Raw genomic sequence first — 20,145 nt, forward strand, 5'->3', positions numbered from 1 at the left:
AGGTTGAAGACTTGGAACCGCTCGTCTTTGTGGTCAGCAAATTTCTTGTACCGAGCTGAGGTTTTAGTCAGAGAGGAACAAACCTTTTCCCAGATGTTGGAGAACCGCTGAAGAGACATCTTGGCGGCAGGCACATCCAATGTTGGAAGAAGAGGGAAATCTGGCACCCGAGGATGATGACCAAAAACTGTAAAAAAAAAAAAAATGGAGTTGAATTGGTGGACGTGTGATAATGGTTGTTGTGAGCAAATTCGGCCCAAGGGAGAAGTTCAATCCAGATCTTGGGAGGAGGAGATAAAAGTGCGCAGGAACTGCTCCAGGTCCTGATTGACCCTTTCGGTCTGACCATTGGTCTGGGGATGATATGCGGTAGAGAATTTGAGCTTTACTTGAAGGGCTGAGCAGAGTGACCTCCAGAACTTTGCCACGAACTGTACTCCCCTGTTGGAGATGATTTCTTGAGGAAGGCCATGAAGTCTGAAGATCTGCTTTATAAAGTTCTGGGTGAGTAGGGATGCAGACGGAAGCCCAGTAAGCGGTACGAAATGGGCCATTTTGGAAAATCGGTCCACGATAACCCAAACTGTGTTGTGACCCCGAGACGGAGGAAGATCGGAGATGAAGTCCATAGATAAGTGGGTCCATGGCTTCAATGGAATTGTTAGAGGTTGGAGCTGTCCAAGTGGAGCCTGCCGAGGTGTAACGTCCCCTTTCATCGAAGGCCACCAATAGGACCGCTGGATGAATTCAAGAGTTTTATCCATACCCAAGTGACCAGAGAAGCATGGGCCCACTGTAGTAACTTCTCGCAGAGTTCAGGAGCAACGAAAGTCTTCCCGACGGGGCATTGAAGATAACTTGGTAGAAGCAAAGGTAGCTGGATCTAGGATTGGATATGACTGTTCCATGGGTAGATTAGAGTTACTCGTCGTGGAACGAGAGAGTGCGTCGGCTTTGAGGTTTTGTGAGCCGGGACGGTAGGAGAGTTTAAAATTAAATCTGGAGAAAAACATCGCCCATCTGGCTTGATGAGGGTTCAAGCAATTTGCAGACTTAAGGTAAAGCAGGTTCTTGTGGTCCGTATAAATGGTGATGGGGTATTGGGCCCCTTCTAGAAGATATCGCCATTCCTAGAGCGCCATTTTTATGGCGAGCAGCTCTTGATCTCTGATAGCGTTGTTTTTTTCTGCTGGCAAGAACTTCCGAGAAAAGAAACTGCAGGGATGAAGTTTTCCATCATCAAATCATTGGGAGAGTACTGCACCGACACCTTCGGAGGATGCATCCACTTCCAGGATAAATGGCCGGGTGGAATCCGGTTGCTTTAAGACGGGAGCGGAGATAAATGCTTGCTTAAGAAGTTGGAATGCAGAGGTAGCTTCGACGGACCATTTAGTTGGATTTGCTCCCTTACGGGTGAGTGCTGTGATAGGAGCTACCAGTGCCGAAAAACCCTTCACAAACTTGCGATAATAGTTGGCGAAGCCTAGGAACCTTTGTATGGATTTCAAGGAGGAAGGAAGAGACCAATCAAGAATGGCTTGTAGTTTTGAAGGATCCATTTGAAGGCCGGTTCCGGAGATGATGTACCCCAGGAATGGTACACTTGAGATTTCAAATAGGCATTTTTCTAATTTGCAAAAAAGTTGGTTGGACCGTGATCTCAGAAGAACTTCTTTTACCTGATCACGATGAGTTTGGAGGTCTTGAGAAAAAAATATCAAGATGTCATCCAAGTAAACGACCACACACTTGTATAGAATATCTCGAAAGATTTCATTGATGAAAAACTGGAAGACATCCGGGGCATTACAGAGGCCGAAGGGCATAACAAGGTATTCATAGTGTCCATCCCTGGTGTTGAAGGCCGTTTTCCATTCGTCTCCTGGACTTATACGGATTAAATTATAGGCTCCTCTTAGGCCGAGTTTGGTGAAGACTGTGGCTCCCTTGACTCGATCGAATAACTCTGTTATGAGAGGAAGAGGGCAGCGATTCTTTACAGTTATTTCATTAAGACCCCGGTAGTCAATACACGGACGTAGCCCACCATCTTTTTTTTTTTTTTTTACGAAGAAAAATCCAGCCCCAGCTGGAGACGTGGAAGGTCGAATGAAGCCTTTACTTAAATTTTCCTCAATGTATTTCGACATGGCTTGAGTCTCAGGAAGAGATAGAGGGTTGGGTCGGCCCCTGGGAGTATTCTTCCCGGGAATCAGATCTATGGGACAGTCCTAATCACGATGGGGAGGTAGTAAATCTGCGCTCTGTTTGCTGAAGACGTCCAGGAACACAACATAGGATTCGGGCAGGTCTGTAGAATTGTGTAGGACAGAAGATCGAACAGGTACTACCCGCTGAAGGCAGCCCTTGAAACAATTAGAACCCCAGTAGGTTATTTGCATGGTTGTCCAATCAATTTGTGGTGAATGTCTCTGTAGTCAGGGTAATCCAAGAACTAAAGAATGAGAGGCTTTGGGAATCACTAGGAAGGATAGTTGTTCGGAATGGAGCACCCCGATGGTAAGTTTAAGTGGTGTTGTACGATGGGTGGTGATCCACTAGTAATGCGACTACCATCGATGGAGGTTAAAGTGATGACTCGAGGCAATGCTTCAATGGGATTTTGATGTTTCTGGACAAAGTCCGTGGTGACAAAGTTCTCTGCCGCTCCAGAATCCAGAAGGGCTATTACAGCTTTGGAACCTCGAGGAAGCTTTTAATGAGCCTGGATGGTGGAATCAGACTTCCTATGTGTGTCAATGGCAACTCCTAACTTAACCTCTCTGTCATAAGTTAGGAGGAGGCAGGATTTAACTAAATGTTGAAGAGATCCGCAATACATACATAGATTCTGTCTCTGCCTTTTCTGCCGTTCCTCAGCCGATAAGTGGGAGCGGTTGACCTGCATGGGTTCTTCGCCCATGGGAGGAGAAGGTAATCGAGATGCTGGACGTGGCCTTCCACGATCAAGTATGTCTCTCTCCAAGACTTGCTCTCTGTGTTGAAGATCCACCTTATTGCAGAGAGAGATTAAATTATCCAGACTGGCTGGAAGGTCACGGGAGGCTAGATCGTCTTTGAGTCTTTCTGAAAGACCACTCCAAAAGGCAGCGATGAGGGCTTCCTCGTTCCAGTTGAGTTCCGAGGCAACAGTCCGGAACTGGATGACATATTGGTTGACGGTCCTGCTGCCCTGACGGAGGCGTAGAATATCAGCTGATGCGGAAGTGGTTCTTCCAGGTTCATCAAAAATCCTGCGAAATGTGACAACGAATTCAGAATAATTGGAGAGCAGAGGATCCGACTTCTCCCAGAGGGGCGAGGCCCAATCGAGTGCTTGACCAGAGAGTAGAGAGATAATGTACGCCACTCTGATTCTGGCTGTCGGAAAATTGGCGTATTGAAGCTCGAAATGGATTTCGCATTGGTTCAAGAACCCTCTTCATAATTTTGGGTTGCCATCGAACTTGCTTGGAGGAGAAAGCTGAAGACTAGCATTAGGTGGTACCAGAGGAGCAGGTGACACCACAGGAGGAGAGGCGACTTGAGAGCCAACGGGAACAGAATGAGCCAGCAAAGACTGAATGTTGTCCAGATGTGAGGACGTATCCTGGATAGATTGAATCAACTGGGCCTGAGAGGTATCCTGTCTTTCCAGACAAGTTAGCACATCCTGAGAGGAATCTACCCCAGATCCTTGACCACTTGCCGAGTCCATTGGGCTAGTGCAAACTGTCACAATCGTGGGATTTTGAGGCTGTGTTCCCGGGCTGGGCCTTGGACCTGTATTACTCGGCTCAGGTGCTCGCTGGAGGAGACTTGGCTTGATAAAGTTTCTCCGCATGAGAGGGTGGAGAAGACTGTTAGAGGATTTGGGTAATGCGGAAGGAGCTTGGTGCGGCTAAGGAGCTGTATTGGGACGTCAATAGCGTGGTAGTTGCTTGGAGCGGCTGGATAGCCGTGTAGAGAAGGTGGTAGCGTGGACGCTACTTGGAGCTGCTGGTTAGCCGTGTAGAGGAGCTGGTAGCGTGGGAGCTACTTGGAGCGGCTGGATAGCCCTGTAGAGAAGCTGGTAGAGTGGGAGCTACTTGGAGCGGCTGGATAGACGTGTGGAGAAGCTAGTAGCGTGGAAGCTACTTAGGCTCACTTAGTTGGACTAAGGGACTTGTTTTACTGGCAACTTGTGTCAGCAGTGGAGATCCTTTTATAGTGGACGCTGGGAGCTGGTAGGCTGAGCGAGAAGGCTCCTCATTTGGTGGTAGTGGAGTCACATGGGCGAATCCAAGATGGCCGCGCCCATGGACCGGAGTACAGCGCTTCCTGGATATGAGCAGCGGAGACCAAGCAGTCAGCAGGAGCCGGCATTGAGGTAGAACAACAGCAGGACCCGCCCTGAGAGAGGGCGGGAGCCGGCAGACGCCGCGGGTCAGCGCCCGCAAAAAGGAAAGTGACGGGGTCTGATTCTGGGCTCTCTTCAGCAAAGTGTGACACCTTGTGCCTAAACCTAACTGTCCTCTTCTGCAGCCTAACCCTCCACCAAGTGCCTAACCCTAACTGTCCCCTTCTGCAGCCTAACCCTCCCCTTGTTCCTAACCCTAACTGTCCTCTTCTGCAGCCTAACCCTCCACCAAGTGCCTAACCCTCCACCAAGTGCCTAACCCTAACTGTCCCCTTCTGCAGCCTAACCCTCCCCTTGTTCCTAACCCTAACTGTCCTCTTCTGCAGCCTAACCCTAACTGTCCTCTTCTGCAGCCTAATCCTCCCCTGGTGCCTAACCCTAACTGTCCTCTTCTGCAGCCTAACCCTCCCCCTGGTGCCTAACCCTAACTGTCCCCTTCTGCAACCTAACCCTCCCCCTGGTGCCTAACCCTAACTGTCCTCTTCTGCAGCCTAACCCTCCCCCTGGTGCCTAACCCTAACTGTCCTCTTCTGCAGCCTAACCCTCCCCCTGGTGCCTAACCCTAACTGTCCCCTTCTGCAGCCTAATCCTCCCCTGTAGCCTAATCCTAACTGTCACCTTCTGCAGCCTAACCCTCCCCTGGTGCCTAACCATCATGAAAAATCATTTGTATGAACCAGTTGACCCTGTTGACCATCTGGTGCAGAACTATTTGCTGTCTCGCTAGACACTAGGGGGAGGCTTCTGTAAACCGTTGCTTCTTGGCAGGCTGTGGGTCTATGTATAAAAGGGCACCTGCAGTCAGTGTAAAGCCCGGCGTGCTTAACACTGCAGGTGAGTATGTAAAACGCCATCCGGAGGAATACTGCCAGGAAGCAGCAGGTTACAGAAGCAGCTGCTTCACAAATTCTCCCCGAGATCTCCCATCCCCGAGATCTCCCATCCCCGAGATCTCCAATCCCTGTCCCATCCCCGAGATCTCCCATCCCTGTCCCATCCCCGAGATCTCCCATCCCCGAGATCTCCCATCCCCGAGATTTCCCATCCCCGAGATCTCCCATCCCCGAGATCTCCCATCCCCGAGATCTCCCATCCCTGTCCCATCCCCGAGATCTCCCATCCCTGTCCCATCCCCGAGATCTCCCATCCCCGAGATCTCCCATCCCTGTCCCCATCCTCCTCCTGTCTGTTATTTGCACGTTAGGGATTTGCATTCAGCTGAGGTCAGACTGGATTTCTTGCACCCCTAATGTTTGGGGCTCTGTGCTCATTATTCCTGCCACCGGAACGCTCTCAGATAGTGCTGTGATGATGGAAGTGGGCTCATCCTTGCTCCTCAGAGTATTGATGAGGCGGATGAAATATGTACATAGTGACAGAGATGCCTGTATGCAGCCGGTCAGGTTATTGCATGTAATCGGGTGCCTATGGGTAACCTGCACTGTATGAAATACTTATCATATATCTCTTAGGGGCGTTTATGTGGCTTAGATGCAGACTCACTGTCCAGTATGGAGCAGCTGTGTGGGGTAAGTACACAGGACCTCATTCAGAGGCGGTCGCTAGGGCACGATCGATCGCAACGAGCGATTTTTTTTTGTCATGTGCGCATGCGTGTAGTCGGCATTGCGCGTGTGCAAGCCAGTTCTTGCGAGCTAAATGGAGTCTGTCGTCAGTCATTACTTGGTCGTAACTCTGATTGACAGTTCCGTTTGTGGGGTGGTAACGGGAAGGTGTATGTGAACGGGGGTGTGGCGCTGTGAACGCAGGTGTGTCTGTCGTAAAAAGGGAGTTTCAAAGGCGTGCATAAATTACTGAGCTGGTCATCGCACACCTCATACCGCAGCCTCTAAGATGCTACTTCTCCTAGTGCTTGAGTGAGCCCAGGGTCTACCTCAAGCACTGCGACTGCAGGCCATGGTTTCTGCCTCTGCCGATGTCTGGAGTCAATGAACAAAGTAACAGGTGTTTGTCACTGCAATGTATATTAGCAAACTGGTTGCGTTAATTGGCTTTACATTACATTACATTATATTATATTACATTACATTACATTTGGTCGGTCTCAGTATGTGATATTTATATTACATTTGTTTGCAAAACCATTTAAAATACATTTAATAATCATAATTCCCTTTTTTTTGGTTCAAATGCTAAATACATGTTTTTGCAGATGTTTTTGTATGTTTTTTTAGGTTTGTGGTACTGCACATCCCAGCATGCTTTGTTTTTGTTTTTTTAAATAATAATAATAAAGCCCATAGCCAGATTTCTTAAACCCAACATCAGAAAACACATCCAAAATTTACATTAGAAGAATAGACAAAAATAAACCAAAGCGATTGCACGCTGCTCGCATCCGCATCGAGATAGGCAGAAGAACCATCGAAAGTGCAGATGTGGAAACTTGACTCTGCCAAAAAACCACGATGGTCACATAGCTTGGCGCCAGTGACCGGCAAATTTCTGCGACTGTAGTCCTCGCTCACCCCTTTACGAGACTCAGGAGGTGTGTTTTCATTGTGATGGGAGTTTCCTCACCTACGATGTGCGCTGTGATTTTGCGCTTGATTTGCATTTTCTCGCTCTTTTATGATACGATCGATCGCGCCCTAGCGACCGCCTCTGAATGAGGGCCTCAGTCCTTACATAATCAGCTACACATCATCCTCTCACAGCATGTAGTGCAACACTGCCACACCCTGGCCATCGCCTCACACTACACCAGGCTGTGTAAGAGATGTAAGCTTTTCTGTCTGTGTATGCATCACAAAACCATGTGACACCATCTCCAGCACTGATTGGCTGTGCGTCACCCATATTCCTGTGTGACTATACATTAATGAAGAACTGAATGGAAATGACCAAGGCTCCACCACCCCAGACCTTGAGATGTTCAGTGTCGGCAGTGGTATTGCTGGCAGAAAATCAGCTGTGCATTGGAAAATATTTCCCCCGTGATGACATTTATCTGATCGGGTTCTGGAACTTCTGTCTATTTGGCTACTCAGCAAATGTGTCAGTTATATAAACAATTACATATGTATTTATTAATGTTTCACAAACTAGTAGCACTGTTATACTTCTGTGAGATACGGTGTATATGTACACGCGGTATAATGTGTATATAAATAAGTGATTCATTTTTCAAATGTATGTTAAGATGCATCAACTACCGTGGCTTACACACACACACACACACACACACATATATACACACACATATATACACATATATACACACACATTATTTTTATATATAACACACACATACACAGGTCCATAAATATTGGGACATTGACAGAATTTTCATATTTTGGCCTCTTCACCACCACAATGACTTTGAAATGAAACAAACAAGATGTGATTTACCTGCAGACTTTCAGATTTAATTTGAGGGTAATTACATCCAAATCAGGTGAACGGTGTAGGAATTACAACGGTTTCTATATGTGCCTCCCACTTTTTAAGGGGCCAAAAGTAATGGGACTATCAACTCAAAAGCTATTTCATGGAGAGGTGTGGACTATTCCCTCGTTATTTCATTATCAATTAAGCTGGTAAATGGTCTGGAGTTGATTCTAGGTGTGACATTTGCATTTGGAAACAGTTGCTGTCGACTTTCAATATGAGATCCAACGAGCTGTCACTATCAGTGAAGCCATCATTAGGCTGAAACATCAAAACAAACCCATCAGAGAGATAGCAAAAACATTAGGTGTGGCCAAATCAACTGTTTGGAACATTCTTAAAAAGAAAGAACGCATCGGAGAGCTCAGCAACACCAAAAGACCCGGAAGACCACGGAAAACAACTGTGGTGGATGACAAAAGAATTATTTCCCTGGTGAAGGAAAACCCCTTCACAACAGTTGGCCAAATCAAGATCACTCTCCAGGAGGTAGATGTATATGTGTCAAGTCAACAATCAAGAGAAGACTTCACAAGAGTGAATATAGAGGGTTCACCACAAGATGCAAACCATTGGTGAGCCACAAAAACAGGAAGACCAGATTACAGTTTGCCAAACAACATCTAAAAAAGCCATTACAGTTCTGGAACAACATCCTATGGACAGATGAGACAAAGATCAACTTGTACCAGAGTGATGGGAAGAGAAGAGTATGGAGAAGGAAAGGAACTGCTCATGATCCAAAACATACCACCTCATCAGTGAAGCATGGTGGTGGTAGTGTCATGACGTGGGCATGTATGGCTGTCAATGGAACTGGTTCCCTTGTATTTATTGATGATGTGACTGCTGACAAAAGCAGCTGAATGAATTATGAAGTGCTTCGGGCAATATTATATGCTCATATTCAGTCAAATGCTTCAGAACTCATTGGACGGCGCTTCACAGTGCAGATGGACAATGACCCGAAGCATACTGCGAAAGCAACCAAAGAGTTTTTTAAGGCTAAAAAGTGGAATGTTATGCAATGGCCAAGTCAATCCCCTGACCTGAATCGGACTGAGCATGCATTTCACTTGATGAAGACAAAACTGAAGGGAAAATGCCCCAAGAACAAGCAGGAACTGAAGACATTTGCAGTAGAGGCCTGGCAGAGCATCACCAGGGATGAAACCCAGCGTCTGATGATGTCTATGCGTTCCAGACTTCAGGCTGTAATTGCCTGCAAAGGATTTGCAACAAAGTATTAAAAAGTGAAAGTTAGATTTAGGATTGTTTAGTTTGTCCCATTACTTTTGGCCCCTTAAAAAGTGGGAGGCACATATAGAAACCGTTGTAATTCCTACACCGTTCACCTAATTTGGATGTAATTACCCTCAAATTTAAATCTGAAAGTCTGCAGGTAAATCACATCTTGTCTGTTTCATTTCAAAGCCATTGTGGTGGTGACTAGAGGCCAACATATGAGAATTCTGTCAATGTCCCAATATTTATGGACCTGTGTGTGTGTGTGTGTATATATATATGTATATATATATATATATATATATATACATAAACATATATACACACACACACACATATATATATATATATATATATATATATATATATATATATGTAAACATATATACACGTACAGACATATATACATACATACACATATACGAAGACATATACACATATATATATATATATACACACACACTATATATATATATATATATATATATATAGACACACATACATAGACATATATAGGCACAGACATATATATATATATATATATATATATACACACACAAACACCTATACATAGACATATATACAAAGACACATATACATACATACATACACACAGACACACATATATATAGTATACATTCACATACAAACACCCATTCATAGATATATATACACACACACACACACACATATACATACATACACACAGACGCACATATATACATACACATAAGGAGAACAGAACATCAGACCCAAATACAAAGCTTGATCCCCATTACAGGATAACAGCCTCCGTTCTCCCAGGATGGCTTCCACTACAGTACATTCCCCCCCTCATAAATGTGCTGGAGGGGGCTGATCAAACCATGAGATAAAAAGATTTCTCCCTTGGCACAGACAAACCGAGACAAAAAGAAAATCTGCTGTACATGGTATTATCTACTGAGAGCTTGGTAGTTATATGTAATACTCCCCTGCAGTGCGGCTTGGTAGTTATATGTAATACTCCCCTGCAGTGCGGCTTGGTAGTTATATGTAATACTCCCCTGCAGTGCGGCTTGGTAGTTATATGTAATACTCCCCTGCAGTGCGGCTTGGTAGTTATATGTAATACTCCCCTGCAGTGCGGCTTGGTAGTTATATGTAATACTCCCCTGCAGTGCGGCTTGGTAGTTATATGTAATACTCCCCTCCAGTGCGACTTGGTAGTTATATGTAATACTCCCCTGCAGTGCGGCTTGGTAGCTCACACAGGCAGGAGAACTGCTCTGCACCCTCTGCCACCAGGTATCACACAGACAATCTTGTCTCCTTGGTGTGAGGATAGTGTAGGGATGTTATTTGTGTCTCCTGGCTGTGAGGATAGTGTAGGGATGTTATTTGTGTCTCCTGGCTGTGAGGATAGTGTAGGGATGTTATTTGTGTCTCCTGGCTGTGAGGATAGTTTTACGCTTGAAGTTCCCTAACTCCATTATCGATCTTCTTTATTTTCAATGCAGAAGGGGACAATATTTGCTCTTTGTCATTGGTCACGCTCCCTTTAGATCTAGGGATCACTTAGAAGGTCACGGCAACCAGACGGCTTGGAAAATCCATTTAATACGCAGGGCATGAACTGTGAGGCACCTTTTATAGGCATCATGACAGTGTGACACCTCCCTGTATATAAGCTGCTGTGTTTGTCAGGTTTTATTGTTCTAGTTTTGCCAATAAAATAATACCGCTAATGATAATATTGGGAATCTTTGCTGGATGTGGCTATAACCCTCCTCTGCTGTATCCCTACTATTATGGGAATGTACTGATGAATTAGCTACTTGTAACAAGAAAAGTTTTACTTGGTGCTATTATAGTAATTACAGCAGTGGTTGGTCACAAATTAAACATGTCACCGACAGCCAGGGAAGATGACTATTCTATGGGAAGAACCAAGGTTCAGACTATGGGCTTTAGTAGATGAATGTTTTCAGAATTGGCCGGAACATGAGATAGCAGAGCAGTCACAGGGAGGTGTAATCGGTGGGTCTCTGTCACAGGGAGGTGTAATCGGTGGGTCTCTGTCACAGGGAGGTGTGTTCTGTGGTCTCTGTCACAGGGAGGTGTAATCTGTGGTCTCTGTCACAGGGAGGTGTAATCTGTGGGTCTCTGTCACAGGGAGGTGTAATCTGTGGTCTCTGTCACAGGGAGGTGTAATCTGTGGTCTCTGTCACAGGGAGGTGTGTTCTGTGGTCTCTGTCACAGGGAGGTGTGTTCTGTGGTCTCTGTCACAGGGAGGTGTAATCGGTGGGTCTCTGTCACAGGGAGGTGTGTTCTGTGGTCTCTGTCACAGGGAGGTGTAATCTGTGGGTCTCTGTCACAGGGAGGTGTAATCTGTGGGTCTCTGTCACAGGGAGGTGTAATCTGTGGTCTCTGTCACAGGGAGGTGTAATCTGTGGTCTCTGTCACAGGGAGGTGTGTTCTGTGGTCTCTGTCACAGGGAGGTGTGTTCTGTGGTCTCTGTCACAGGGAGGTGTAATCGGTGGGTCTCTGTCACAGGGAGGTGTAATCTGTGGTCTCTGTCACAGGGAGGTGTAATCTGTGGGTCTCTGTCACAGGGAGGTGTAATCTGTGGGTCTCTGTCACAGGGAGGTGTAATCTGTGGGTCTCTGTCACAGGGAGGTGTAATCTGTGGGTCTCTGTCACAGGGAGGTGTAATCTGTGGTCTCTGTCACAGGGAGGTGTAATCTGTGGTCTCTGTCACAGGGAGGTGTAATCTGTGGGTCTCTGTCACAGGGAGGTGTAATCTGTGGGTCTCTGTCACAGGGAGGTGTAATCTGTGGGTCTCTGTCACAGGGAGGTGTAATCTGTGGTCTCTGTCACAGGGAGGTGTAATCTGTGGTCTCTGTCACAGGGAGGTGTAATCTGTGGTCTCTGTCACAGGGAGGTGTAATCTGTGGTCTCTGCAGGCCGCACTCTGTAATGATTGATGGGCACAAGGACATGACCCACCTGCGTTCCTTTCTGCAACCAGTGTAGTAAAATAATGCTGGAAGGAAGCCTTCTCCCTCTGCGGAGGGTAATTGGCATCAGATGGCAGAATCGCCGCTAACGTCTTATGTATTTCAGGGCAACTCAGCAACCCCAGCATTTTAGTCCTGATAAATTGAATTATCTATCGTAACAATAACAAATTTTGTTTCGGGGTATTTATCAATATTTTCTGGCAGGAACGCTGACACTAATAGGAGCCCATCCGTCCTAAAAGCAAAGCGATCACTTGAGCCATGACCGTATTTCTGCGATCACACTCGCTAGCGCTGCTGGTCATGTGCTGCACAGTATAATATATACATCTTATTGAATTGTCTGCAAAATATGATGAATAAATGATCCCCTTAGCGCGTTATAATGCAGGCCACAGTCCCCGGTTTTGGCATCTTCGCTCATCCAGAAAGTGACTTTAGATTATACTGAGCATATAACACTCTTCCAGCCTCAGCGTTTTCTTTTATAATTTACATCTTGATCCACGGTCTCAGTGGCAGAAACCATCTGTCATTGTCTTTCAGCATCACTATAAAGAGCGCAATCCTGTCTCTGGGCTTTTATGGTAGAAACCTTTCTGGAGGCCCAACGCCTACAGGAATTGTAACTGCTGACAGCTGTAATATCTCCCTAACAAGACATTAAAAAAGGAGGGACGTTGAGATCTACGGCGCCAGTATGGACATGTCTACATAGCTTGTTATCTATTACTGGCTTTAACTCCCCTTAGACATCAAAAGTAAATGGCTGGATTAATATGTAGGCGATGCACGATTCAGCAGAAGTTGCTGTTTTTGTAACCGTTCCAGCTGAGTGTTACATGGACGATCGTTCTCGTAGTGATAGAGGCTCAATCGTACAGGGGAATATAATGCTATATATATAATCATTGTTCAAGAAGATTGTATATACTGTACAATAGACGGTGACAGCCTGATCACCAACAGTACCAGGGAGATCACAGAGAACCCTCTCACATTGCGCAGCTGATGCTTGTTTAGAGCAGATACGAGGAAACGAGTATCGGTGTCTCCTTAGCTGGGGTGGGAACGAATCAGTGATTGGCATCTGCTAAACTGAGAGTGCCCCCTAAGGTGTATTAGAAGTGTTATTTGCCTTGTGACTATGGGGCCTATTCCTGAAGGTGGATCAGTCCGTTACAGGTGTGTTTCAGTAATGGGCCCCTTCACCTTTGCGCCATTTCCCGATGTGGCACGCCGTCCCCAGACACGACTATGTCAACATAAATTCATAGAGATCCAAACACTGAAACTTAGAGTAGGGACGAGACAAAACCAAACCGCTCATCTCTGATGCAAAGAGGGATCTGTCGCCCTCTGTGCGTGTGCGACCGAAGGTGACGCATTAGCAGTAACGCTGGACAGCAGTGTAAACATTCACGGCTGTAATAGCGGCAAAAGTGGCAATTTGGGGCTTCGCAGCGCACCGACTTATCCAAGTGGCCGTCCCAGCACCAGAGCAATACTGATTTGCTGGGATTTAGGCAAACTATTCACAGCTACGATGTCAACATTGAATATGTCAACATGTGGAAACAAAATGTCGTCATTCTGCACGGACCGGTAGCGGAGCGTTAGGCTGTGGGAGGGCAGGTTAGGGGGGCAGTTAGGCTGTGGGAGGGCAGGTTACAGGGGCAGTTAGGCTGTGGGAGGACAGGTTACGGGGCAGTTAGGCTGTGGGAGGGCAGGTTAGGGGGGCAGTTAGGCTGTGGGAGTGCAGGTTAGGGGGGCAGTTAGGCTGTGGGAGGACAGGTTAGGGGGGCAGTTAGGCTGTGGGAGGGCAGGTTAGGGGGGCAGTTAGGCTGTGGGAGGGCAGATTAGGGGGGCAGTTAGGCTGTGGGAGGGCAGGTTAGGGGCGCAGTTAGGCTGTGGGAGGGCAGGTTAGAGGGGTGGTTAGGGTTAGCGATACCACCGGAAGAGCCGCTGGAAGTACTCATCAGCTGACCGCCAAATGCACAGTACCAAGTAAGTCACCAGTAGAACATCAGGGACATTTTGTTGACATTCTAAACATTTCATCAGTGTCAACGTGAAGCATGTCAGTGTTCTTATGTACCTCACCCGATTTGCTCTAGTAGATTGGTGTCTGCTGCTGCAAATTGTGGGGAGTTAGATACATTATTTTTCTTGGGCCATCAGATGTATTAATGAATAGGCTCCAATATTTCATTTCCTCACCCCTTCTGTACTTATGGTGATTAGCACTATAAGTTGGCAGTCGCTGTCTTTAAACCTACCCCAATCTCACACAGGGCATAGGGGGCGCTGTTTGCCATATCAGCAAGTTGGGTACATGCATAGAGCAGCGCTGGTCAAGTGTTTCTATGTGAATGAAGAATACTGGCATGGTTGGTACCATGGGTGTTAGCACAATTGCCCATTTAAGGAGCATTCACTAATAACATTGATATATTATTACATTTTATCTATAGGGCACAAGTATTCTGCAGCATCATACAGAGAGCAGAATAATAAGACAATACAGGGTAAAACAGTACAGTACAATTAGCACTACAAATCTCAGCACAGCCTCTGATAAATGTACAGCGTCAGCTGAAACCTGTAGCTGTCAGTGTGGGCACAATCGTTGGGTCTAGTTTGACTGAAAAAACAAAAACAGATGATTGGGGTCCAGGGGCAGAGAGCCCAGGGAGTATGTGTAGCAGATGTGCAAGAGAAGTAGGTGACGAGAACAGGAGGGAGGAGGGCCTTGCTCATGGAGCTTACAGTCTAAAGGGAAGGGGGAGACAAACGGAAGACATAAGGAGTGAGGCAGTGTAAGGGGAGCTAAGAGGTTGACAATGTGGTGACATAGGTAGGTGGAGGACGGATATGCTTTTGTGAACAGGTGGGATTTTAGCACCCGTTTGAAGCAATGTAGGCTGGGGATGATCTGATGCAATGAGGGAGATTGTTCCAGTGGTGGGGGGCAGCTTGAGAGAAATCTTGAATTCTGGAGTGAGATGTGATAGCTATAGGAGGAACGTCTGCGGTCATTGGAGAGGGCAGGAGGGAGTATGTAAGGAGATGTAGGGAGCGGTGGAGTTGGAGAGGGAGTGTGTAAGGAGATGTAGGGAGCGGTGGAGTTGGAGAGGGTGGGAGGGAGTGTGTAAGGAGATGTAGGGAGCGGTGGAGTTGGAGAGGGAGTGTGTAAGGAGATATAGGGAGCGGTGGAGTTGGAGAGGGCAGGAGGGAGTGTGTAAGGAGATGTAGGGAGTGATGGAGTTGGAGAGGGTGGGAGGGAGTGTGTAAGGAGATGTAGGGAGCGGTGGAGTTGGAGAGGGAGTGTGTAAGGAGATGTAGGGAGCGGTGGAGTTAGAGGGAGTGTGTAAGGAGATGTAGGGAGCGGTGGAGTTGGAGAGGGCAGGAGGGAGTGTGTAAGGAGATGTAGGGAGCGGTGGAGTTGGAGAGGGTGGGAGGGAGTGTGTAAGGAGATGTAGGGAGCGGTGGAGTTGGAGAGGGAGTGTGTAAGGAGATGTAGGGAGCGGTGGAGTTGGAGAGGGCGGGAGGGAGTGTGTAAGGAGATGTAGGGAGCGGTGGAGTTGGAGAGGGCGGGAGGGAGTGTGTAAGGAGATGTAGGGAGCGGTGGAGTTGGAGAGGGAGTGTGTAAGGAGATGTAGGGAGCGGTGGAGTTGGAGAGGGAGTGTGTAAGGAGATGTAGGGAGCGGTGGAGTTGGAGAGGGAGTGTGTAAGGAGATGTAGGGACCGGTGGAGTTGGAGAGGGAGTGTGTAAAGAGATGTAGGGAGCGGTGGAGTTGGAGAGGGAGTGTGTAAGGAGATGTAGGGAGCGGTGGAGTTAGAGGGAGTGTGTAAGGAGATGTAGGGAGCGGTGGAGTTGGAAAGGGAGTGTGTAAGGAGATGTAGGGAGCTGTGGAGTTGGAGAGGGAGTGTGTAAGGAGATGTTGGGAGTGGTGGAGTTGGAGAGGACAGGAGGGAGTGTGTAAGGAGATGTAGGGAGTGGTGGAGTTGGAGAGGACAGGAGGGAGTGTGTAAGGAGATGTAGGGTGCGGTGGAGTTGGAGAGGACAGGAGGGAGTGTGTAAGGAGATGTAGGGTGCGGTGGAGTTGGAGAGGACAGGAGGGAGTGTGTAAGGAGATGTAGGGAGCGGTGGAGTTGGAGAGGACAGGAGGGAGTGTGTAAGGAGATGTAGGGAGCGTTGGAGTGGGAGTGTGTAAGGAGATGTAGGGAGCGGTGGAGTTGGAGAGGGAGTGTGTAAGGAGATGTAGGGAGCGTTGGAGTGGGAGTGTGTAAGGAGATGTAGGGAGCGGTGGAGTTGGAGAGGACAGGAGGGAGTGTGTAAGGAGATGTAGGGAGCGGTGGAGTTGGAGAGGACAGGAGGGAGTGTGTAAGGAGATGTAGGGAGCGGTGGAGTTGGAGAGGACAGGAGGGAGTGTGTAAGGAGATGTAGGGAACGGTGGAGTTGGAGAGGGCCTTGTACGTGATGGTGAAAAGTGTGAAAAAGATTATGTAGGGAATGGGGAGCCAGTGAGGGGATTGGCAGATGTGGAGCGATGGGAGAGGAAGATAAGTCTAGCTGCAGCGTTAAGTAGAGGAGCAAGGTGGGAGCAGGGGAGTCCAGTGAGGAGAAGGTTGCAGTATGGATCTCTCTAACACCTGACCTGTTGGGGAGAAGGTCGGACCGTGTTTGGGAACCTCTGACTCACTGTATTAGGAGCAGAGTTGATAGAGTGCTTTCTCCTGCTAATCTAATTACCATAGCAGCCAAACCTACACTGACTATATAAGGCTACAGACAAGTGAGTAACATGATTAAACCCCCACACCCAAAAACTCTCCACAAAAAGAGGTGCTAATCAATTCAAGTAATGAGGCCTATATACCAACTTACATTTACTATGGTTCCCAAACTTGATCTAGATTTATAATACTTGTATAAACTATTAAGCTGCATACACGCACAATGATTTTGTTACCAACGATTTTATGAACGATTACCTGTCAGATTTTTTAAAATGTAATGAACGACTTTTTTGAACTACAAACGATTTTTGCATATTCCCTTAATGAAAATCGTTCAGTTGATCAGTCTGACTGACCTACAAACTAGAAACGTGAATGTGCATAAACGATAATCGTTCATCGTTTTTACCACGATTGAACGATAACCAATATTGTTAACGATAATTGTTCAAAAAATGGTTGTGTGTGTGTATGCACCTTTAGCGATTACCTGGCCAGTATTGTCACTGCTGTACTACTGAGGCAAAAGCTAAACGGCCTTAAATAAAGACCCTGGGGGAAATGTAATAACCTGTGACCCGCACACCTCAGCCAGGTCCCGGCGAGTCTGCCCAATGTTTTAATGTGGCAAAACTAGTCTGGCCGATGCCTGCGAGTCGCAGGGTGTGTTTGTTCCATATGATTAGTAGTTGTGAGCTGCAGCTGTTTGCAGGAGACCGCGTCTCGTGCGTTCGTCATCTTCCATCCATCGAGGTCCTTTGTGAGCAGAGTTCATAGGATGGTGACTGGAGGAAGTTACCTGTCTGTGGTTTTGTCTCCATGAACAACATGATGATTATCCAAACAAATCCCTGGCCGGTGTCCCAGGTACAGACATGACATCAGCTTGTGCGGGCGCTGGAGCCTTGTTTTCACACATTTATTTACCAGGAACATGTTTTACAAGGAGAATCGATGCCAGCCGCTGAGCAACGTGTTACCTTTACCTGTGCAGCCTGCTAATAACATCCATTGCAACACAACCCCGCGCTGCACTGACGCAGACATGGCCCCCGCGCTGCACTGATGCATACATAAGTAAGCAGATGTAAGATAGCAGTAGTGGGTGTCTCTATGCTGGCTGTGCTGTGGCTGATGTTACAGATGTATACACAGGACTGTGAGGTATTACAGATGTGAGATAGCAGTAGTGGGTGTCTATGCTGGCTGAGCTGTGGCTGATGTTACAGATGTATACACAGGACTGTGAGGTATTACAGATGTGAGATAGCAGTAGTGAGTGTCTCTATGCTGGCTGTGCTGTGGCTTATGTTACAGATGTATACACAGGACTGTGAGATATTACAGATGTGAGAAAGCAGTAGTGGGTGTCTATGCTGGCTGTACTGTGGCTGATGTTACAGATGTATACACAGGACTGTGAGGTATTACAGATGTGAGAAAGCAGTAGTGGGTGTCTCTATGCTGGCTGTGCTGTGGCTGATGTTACAGATGTATACACAGGACTGTGAGGTATTACAGATGTGAGATAGCAGTAGTGGGTGTCTATGCTGGCTGTACTGTGGCTGATGTTACAGATGTATACACAGGACTGTGAGGTATTACAGATGTGAGATAGCAGTAGTGGGTGTCTCTATGCTGGCTGTGCTGTGGCTGATGTTACAGATGTATACACAGGACTGTGAGGTATTACAGATGTGAGATAGCAGTAGTGGGTGTCTCTATGCTGGCTGATGTTACAGATGTATACACAGGACTGTGAGGTATTACAGATGTGAGATGGCAGTAGTGGGTGTCTCTATGCTGGCTGTGCTGTGGCTGATGTTACAGATGTATACACAGGACTGTGAGGTTTTACAGATGTGAGATAGCAGTAGTGGGTGTCTATGCTGGCTGTGCTGTGGCTGATGTTACAGATGTATACACAGGACTGTGAGGTATTACAGATGTGAGATAGCAGTAGTGGGCGTCTCTATGCTGGTTGTGCTGTGGCTGATGTTACAGATGTATACACTGGACTGTGAGATATTACAGATGTGAGATAGCAGTAGTGGGTGTCTATGCTGGCTGTGCTGTGGCTGATGTTACAGATGTATACACAGGACTGTGAGGTATTACAGATGTGAGATAGCAGTAGTGAGTGTCTCTATGCTAGCTGTGCTGTGGCTGATGTTACAGATATATACACAGGACTGTGAGGTATTACAGATGTGAGATAGCAGTAGTGAGTGTCTCTATGCTGGCTGTGCTGTGGCTGATGTTACTGATGTATACACAGGATTGTGAGGTATTACAGATGTGAGATAGCAGTAGTGGGTGTCTCTATGCTGGCTGTGCTGTGGCTGATGTTACAGATGTATATACGGGACTGTGAGGTATTACAGATGTGAGATAGCAGTAGTGGGTGTCTCTATGCTGGCTGTGCTGTGGCTGATGTTACAGATGTATACAATGGACTGTGAGGTATTACAGATGTGAGATAGCAGTAGTGGGTGTCTCTATGCTGGCTGTGCTGTGGCTGATGTTACAGATGTATACACTAGACTGTGAGGTATTACAGATGTGAGATAGCAGTAGTGAGTGTCTCTATGCTGGCTGTGCTGTGGCTGATGTTACTGATGTATACACAGGTCTGTGAGGTATTACAGATGTGAGATGGCAGTAGTGGGTGTCTCTATGCTGGCTGAGCTGTGGCTGATGTTACAGATGTATACACAGGACTGTGAGGTATTACAGATGTGAGATAGTAGTAGTGGGTGTCTATGCTGGCTGATGTTACAGATGTATACACAGGACAGTGAGGTATTACAGATGTGTGATAGTAGTGGGTGTCTCTATGCTGGCTGAGCTGTGGCTGATGTTACAGATGTATACACAGGACTGTGAGGTATTACAGATGTGAGATAGCAGTAGTGGGTGTCTCTATGCTGGCTGTGCTGTGGCTGATGTTACAGATGTATACACAGGACTGTGAGGTATTACAGATGTGAGATAGCAGTAGTGGGTGTCTCTATGTTGGCTGAGCTGTGGCTGATGTTACAGATGTATACACAGGACTGTGAGGTATTACAGATGTGAGATAGCAGTAGTGGGTGTCTCTATGCTGGCTGTGCTGTGGCTGATGTTACAGATGTATACACAGGACTGTGAGGTATTACAGATGTGAGATAGCAGTAGTGGGTGTCTCTATGCTGGCTGAGCTGTGGCTGATGTTACAGATGTATACACAGGACTGTGAGGTATTACAGATGTGAGATAGCAGTAGTGGGTGTCTCTATGCTGGCTGAGCTGTGGCTGATGTTACTGATGTTTACACAGGACTGTGAGGTATTACAGATGTGA

This window comes from Taudactylus pleione, unplaced genomic scaffold (genome assembly GCF_031769625.1).
Source record: "Taudactylus pleione unplaced genomic scaffold, aTauple2 ptg001059l, whole genome shotgun sequence".
Taxonomy (NCBI): domain Eukaryota; kingdom Metazoa; phylum Chordata; class Amphibia; order Anura; family Myobatrachidae; genus Taudactylus; species Taudactylus pleione.